General features: G+C 35.5%; 1 pseudogene; it reads left to right on the forward strand.

Moving 5' to 3' along the window:
* Window positions 1-1,078: 1,078 nt before the first annotated feature.
* Window positions 1,079-5,725, forward strand: LOC100757475 (annotated as a pseudogene).
* The last annotated feature ends 1,777 nt before the right edge of the window (window positions 5,726-7,502 follow it).

Genomic DNA, 7,502 nt, shown 5'->3' on the forward strand with positions numbered 1-7,502 from the left:
ATGGTGAAAAGTATGCCATAGTCAGTTGCCCTCTTTTTTTCCATCCTTTTCTCCATTGTTGCTTTTTCATTAAGATAATGTATAGATTACTGGTATTAAACTTTTGGCTCATGCTATCTCCAATCTTGCTTATTGACTTGTAATTTTATTAATGACAAATTATGGTAACTCTTTTCCATGTAAAAATTAAATTTTAATATAAACAATGTCATTACTTTTTGTCCTTTTGCCTTTATTGCTTCTGAAATTAAGGTATTCCTTGGGAAATTAAGATATGATGTAAGGATTCTTAAATTTTTTTACCTATTATTTTATAAGATTAAGGCTTTGAATGTTCAAATGAAGCTTTCATCTCTATATATGGTGTTATGTAAGACTCAAATATAACCAATGTATCCTAGAATGTAATTTGAAGAGACAGTATATCATTTCTACTATTTGAAGAAATACCCCCTAAGCAAATGTAGATGATAAACAGATAGCAGAAAGGTATGATACAAATGCCAGGACAGGCTCCAAAGCTATACAGAGAAACCTACCTTCAAAAGAATTGTAAAAGTAAAAGAGTTATCCCTTTCTTCTCTTCGTTTGTTAATAACATGGCTTTTATTTTTGTATTTCATAAATGAATCAAACTATCTAATGTTATAAAAGTTTTCATTTTTATTTTCTATATTAAAGTTAAAATGATTGATCTGAAATATAGACAGAATTTTAGTGAAAGTTTGTGTTAAAATATATGCAATAATTTGTGTTATTCTCATGATTAATTTCTTTTCAGACACTTCACTTGGTATATTTGAATCCCCAATGTGAATATTCTCTCAATTATGTCTGTCAATCATTTTCTTTCATCAATTCCTTCCATAAGACCTCCACATATATGTTTAAATGCCAAAAATGAACAATGGACAATTCAAGACTCAAAATACCCCAAAGAGCCTGCTACTCTATTAGGGTTATAATTTCAGTCTAACTTTGCAATTCAACTGGAAAGAGTACCCATAACTTAATATAATAATGGAAAAGAATGTGCTTAGCCTGCATTTCTTCTAAAAGTAGAGCAGAGAGAATAACAATGGGCATATATGTTGAGAACCCCAAAACCTATGGTGGAGGACTGGGGAAATCCAGACAAGGTAAAAAGGTCAATCAAGAGGTTCTTGTTATTTTTTCAGGAGTATACTTTAGAATCCAAAGTGACTTATACTAGGTATGCAGCCACGGTGCTTCTGAACTCCTAATTCTCTTACCTTTCAAATTCTGGGATTGATGGTGTATATCCTCAAATCTGCCTTCTAACTAGATTTTTAAGCAGTTAATTCATAGTCATGGAAAACTGCTTAATTCTTGGTTGGACAAAAGTCCATTAAGAAGATACGAAAGATTTATCACAGAATCACCCACCTGACTAAGGACATATCACAATTTTTAAAGTGCTTGTTTAGCATGTATGAAACACTGGGTTTGATCCCAGCATCACAGTAAAAAGTAGTATTACGTGAGTGACAACACTGTGACAATAGCAGCTAGTCTGTCTAGTGGACCATTACCTCCAATAGCCAGAGGTTTCCTCTGCTGAATATTAATTCAAACTGAGAGTTTTCAATTAAGTTTGCCCAAATTTAAAAAGGAAAGGAGAAAACACCCAGTTAAATTTGAATTTACACAAATCACAAATTTAATTAGCATAAGTGTATACTATACAGTATTTGGTGCACACATGTTCAAAAGAGTATCTGATATGAAATACAAATTTTACTGGGCAACAAGTCACTTGTCAGAAAATAGAGGTATATGTTGTAGTTTAAATGAGTTGCCCTGAGGCCTCGAGCTGGTTGCCACAGCAACAACTAACATTGAAAATGTGGGCAAAGAAATAGTATACACAAATGGTATCTGTAACATTTAAAAGAGACCCAAAAGACAATTATACTACATATTAAGCAACTGAAAAAAGTCTTCCACAGGTTATGGGGTGTCCTCAAATATGCTGATTTCCATGCTCATTCTAGGTCAAAAGATACGCTAAGGTTTGGGAAAAGGTGAAAGTAACACAGGATTTTCTAAGATGACACAGAATCAGGGAGACTGTAAGGAGAATAAGGAGGGATATCTTCCTATGTGCCACCTGAGTTCAGGTACTATGCCTGATTCATCTTTGTATTTCACAATATTTAAATTATGATGTGACAGAGAAAGTCCAGTAAATATTTACTGCCTAATCATGTAAATAGGTGAATGGATGAAAAGATAAGCATTAGACAAATACATTAATTAAGGAAAACTAATACAATTTGTACTGATTAACTCAAATTGAATCAATTCAGACTTATGTATGAAAACAATAGTAAAACTGTGAAGTAATATAGTCTTAAATAAGGACTTTTAACCAAATGGTGGTATTTGATATATAACCTCCAAACCAAAGCACTTTTACTGGTTCATCACTGATAATCATAAAATATTTATTCTTATCTCTAGAAATTTTCTGGCAAATTATATGTAAAAAGGGTTAATCAGGAATATCTTTTAGAATTGTGAGTCATGGGTTACTCATAGTATTGAAATATCTTACAAATTTATTCATTTACAAAGTGCTAAAATTTCAAGAAAACTGATTACACAGAGGAGTAGTCTATAACAGACATTCACAAAGGATAGTTTACAAGTATTAGATGGAAAAATAAGAATTTTCTTTGGCCAAATTATGTGAACAGTATAGAAACTGCTATTGGAAATATGTCATATTACTTACTATAATGGGTTAAATTTTGTTCTTTACTACACTCTACAGAGATCCCATAGAAAATGAGTCTTCGCTAAACAAAGCAGTAAGGTAATCAAGAAACAAACATAGGACCTAGAATGGGAATCATTGCAGAGGAAATCACAATCTTAAGAGAATTTTGAAGATTTCAATTAAATAAGATACATCATATTTTAGCTAAAAGATCTAGATATCTTAGGTTATTAGGAAAGGTTTTCATTTATTTTTATAGTTCTCCCATAAACAAGTTCTAAATATTTGGTTAAGAAAAACATAAAATACCTTTCTCTGGGACTGAACATCCTCACAGCAATTTTCATTACTTTTGCCTACTTTTTTACACTGCCATGAGCATCATTTAGTAGACTGGTTCCCTAGAATAATATGACCCTTAAACTCTGATGTTGCAAATGGAATACACCATTTTATAAAGGTTAAGAGAAGGTTGAAAATATGGAAAAAGGATTTCTGGGGAGTGGAAGCAACAATATATAGAAATATATACGTTTTGTCTTTCAGAAAGCTTCCATGTTAAACAAAAAGCTATTTTCAAGAGATTTTCTCTGAGCGCTACGTCAGTGAATCCAAAAGCAGGAAAGTTATGGCCTAGAGGCCAAGACAGAATCCTGGTTGGTAAATGAGAACCTGCCAGAAAGTCAGTACATAAAATCTGCAGACACTCACTCCTGCTTCATGAAACTCCGGGAGCTTTCTCATTTTTTGTTGAAAATGAAGTGTGATATTTTCAAAAATCTGCTTCATAAGAAATGTGACAGGAAAGTAGAAGACCTTTCCGGGCCAAGAAGGAAGAAATGATACAGTAAGTCAAAATGTTATTTAAATAAAGCTTATTAAAGAATTAAAACTTTCACTTCATAGTATTTGTGGAAAAGAATTTTAAAAAACAGTAATGACATGAATCCAAAAAGATGATATATGCGTAGATCACTTCTTTGTGGTTTTTTATATTTAGTTTGCATATAAGTATATTTTAATGAATTTACTATTCAAAATGAGTAATACCTATATTGATTGATTGACTTTCTGGCAGGTTTTAAAGTCCTTAGTTGATTTTGTGTATTAAAAGTGGTTCTGTGTCTTGTATAGTTCATAATATGAACAATTTCCATTGCAACTACTTTGCTCATGTTATTATCTAAACTATAGTGCAAGTAATAATGCAGCCCTCTTCAAATGTTTTTCTCTAGGCAGAATTGAGTGGAGGTCTCTTGTCCATTACTCCTTCAAGGTCAGTCCTATCATACTCTACTTAATGGCAGCTCATCGATGACCACAGTACGGGAACAGTTTATTTATCTTTGCATCACACTCCATGATAATTTGCAGTGGCAAAATATATACCAAGGAAGCACTGCATAAGGGACAGAGTCTACAGAATCCTGAAAATCAAGCCCACTTCAGTTTTACTTCACTCAGTATCTTCACACAGATAAATAGGGCTTATGACTATGCAGAACAAAGCATGGAGCACTAGTTTTAAAACTATCCAAGCTCAGGGATTGATACTGACTTGTATTACTGTGCTCACTGCAAGCTTTCAGACCAATGGGTAAAACTATGAAAGAAATGAGGCTTTAAAGAAGAACAGGAAGTTTTAGGGGGCAATTGTATGCATCAGAAGAAACAAATAAGAATTGTGTACAAAAAACACAGTACATGGGGAGTATGGATTGAGATGTGTGAAAGAAGATGGCAGAGACAGGAAGATGAAATTTAGAAGGATTTAGTGAGAAAGAAGAGAGATAATGGAGGGAGATAAGCAAGGAGTAATCTTTAAAGGACACATTAAAAGGATTCTTTAGCTCTGCATCAAATTATACTATCAACAAAATATTATATTGTACTTTTAGCAAGTGCACCCACGGAAAAGCAGCGTCTGGAATGGGTGGGCTTGGTGGAATCAAAAATCCGCATCCTGGTTGGAAGCTTGGAGAAGAATGAGTTAATTACACTGGAGCATGTGAACCCCCACTCATTTCCAGCCCTCAAAGAAAATCCTGACAAGGAAGAAATCCGCACAATGTGGGTGATTGGATTAGTGTTTAAAAACCTGAAAACTCTGAAAATCTCAGTGTTGACCTTTCCTATGACACTCAGTCTTTCACGGATACAGTTTATAGGCAAGCAATAAACAGCAAAATGTTTGAGTTGGACAGGAAGATTGCTGCAATGCATGTGAAAAGAAAAAAGCTCCATCAACTGCTGCCAAGTCACATGCTTCAGAAAAGGAAAAAGCATTCTACAGAAGGGGTCAAGTTAACAGCTCTGAATGACAGCACCCTCGACTTGTCTATGGACAGTGATAACAGCATGTCTGTGCCTTCACCCACTAGTGCTATGAAGACCAGTCCATTGAACAGTTCTGGCAGCTCTCAGGGCAGAAACAGTCCTGCTCCAGCTGTGACCGCAGCATCTGTGACCAGCATCCAGGCTTCTGAGGTTTCTGTCCCACAAGCAAATTCCAGTGAAAGCTCAGGGGGTCAATCAAGCGAAAGTACTCCTCAAACTGTCACACAGCCAGCCATTTCTCAACCACCAAAGCCTAAGGTCTCCAGAGTTGTCTCCTTAACACGTCTGGTAAACCCATCACCTAGACCTTCAGGAAATGCAGCAACAAAAGTACCTAATCCTGTAACAGGAGTCAAGAGAACATCCTCACTCCATAAGGAAGAAAGTCCTCAGAAAACATAAACAGACGAGGATGTAACAAGTGAAGATGCTAACTGTCTTGATTTGAGTTGACATGATAAAACAGAAACAAAGGAACAAGTTGATATGGAGACGAGTGCGATTCAATCAGAAACTCTTCGGGCATCGGCTTCTCTGTTGGCCTCTCAGAAAACATCCAGTACAGACCTTTCTGATATCCCTGCTCTCCCTGCAAATCCTACTCCTGTTATCAAGAATTCAATAAAACTGAGACTGAACAGGTAAAACCACCTCATGGTCCATAAACAGTATCTTCCAACTCAACCTGTAGTCTTCAGATGCTTAAAAAGTAAGAAAGAAAGAAAACAAGGAGAATGGAGGGTACAAGACTCGACATGACTGACAGTGGATTTAGGGTTTGGTGACCTCCCTTACTTGGGCTCATCAGCACTTGCTCAGAGGTCCAGGTTAGTATGCGAAGCCAGGAGTACGATTATTACTCTGTTAGCAACAGTTGCATTAACTATTTCAGAAAAATTACTGCCTTTAAGAAGGAAGAAAAACAAAACCCCCAAGCTGTGTTTATATCCATAATTGTCATCCAGATTGGGTTTATGTGTGATGCATTGTTTGGAAAATTTGCAATACAAACTGGCATAAGAACTCCTTATTCTGATGATGCACTTTTATGTATGTTTTATTAGAAAGTAGAACTAATTTTAGATGTTCAGCTTAATGGATTTTCATTTTTTTCCCAAAGAAATTTCTTTACAATTAGTCTTTAAATTGGATGCCTTGTGCTGTGGTGTACTGCTCTGCATCAGAGAGGACAAGAGAGCCCCTAGCTCCGTCCTGAAGAGGCATTGTGACCCTTAGGGTAAATTGTCAATGCTAAGATATGCTTTGGACACTGAAAGAAAAATTAGGAGACATTTGGCTTTGATGGGGTTATGATTAACAAATATATATTCCTTTTGTTTATAGAGGTGTTTTATTGTGCATACAGATCAGCAGTGTGCCAACAGTCTGTTCCTTGAGCTTTCTGGAGCTCTGTTTTGCCTTCAGTTTCTCCTCTTCAAAACAACGAAAGCGCTTCCTCATACCCCTTTTGCCTTTCTTTTTCCCCCTTTGCTTGTATACACAAGATAAAGCTTGTTATGCAGAAACCAGAATGCCAGTATTTTCCTAAGCCGTGACGTGGATCTGGTGACCGTTTAGCTACATGGCACAGAACACTACCTTTGGTCCCATGGCTGGAACTTGACAATGACTGAAAGCCATACCTGTGAAGCATCTCGCAAGGATTGCCATTTGATCTTTAAGAGGACTTTTGTACACTGCACAGAACTCTGTATTAGACAACTTGATTTACAATTTTAAAAGTGGACAAAAATGCATTTTCTCCCAGATTTTTAAAGTAATTTTTATTTTTAACCAGTTTATCAAAATTTGTCAGTGAATTTTACATACAGAAACATTTTAAAAATCATTTCTAGCAAGCACTTGACTTTTAGTCAGCTCTTCACTTTTGAATTTTTTTTTCTATCAAAAAATTAGAAACCTCATTTAAAGACAATAATTTCTTATAATTAAGTAGCAGAATTCTCGTCCATCTTTGTGACATCTGAGGGATGCCAGATGTTAATAAACTTATTCTTTGTTAATCTGGATAAAGCAAACCAGTAGCATCAGATCTTTATGTTAGCATGGGTTTTTAAATCCTCTGTCTCACTACATTCTATCACACGTTTGAGCATTCTTATTTTAAACTGCAATTACTTAAACTCTACCCTGTCCTTCTCAATTAATTTCCAAAGTTGGAGAATAGTCTTTCCCCTTAACCTATGCATTAATTAAGGCTTTCTTTTTACCACTTACATTGTTTATACACAGTATTTCTACTTTCCACCTCTTGCTCTGCAGTCACCTTGCCCTTCCTTCAACCACTTGAGTAACGAAGACGGTCTGCTAACAGGTGACGTGTAACGGTGTCCGTGTGTTTAGCCAGAGTTAAAATGACATCACCAGGCACAGAATTAGTCTTGTTGTTTTGTTTACACAT

This window comes from Cricetulus griseus, unplaced genomic scaffold (assembly GCF_003668045.3).
Source record: "Cricetulus griseus strain 17A/GY unplaced genomic scaffold, alternate assembly CriGri-PICRH-1.0 unplaced_scaffold_169, whole genome shotgun sequence".
NCBI lineage: Eukaryota > Metazoa > Chordata > Mammalia > Rodentia > Cricetidae > Cricetulus > Cricetulus griseus.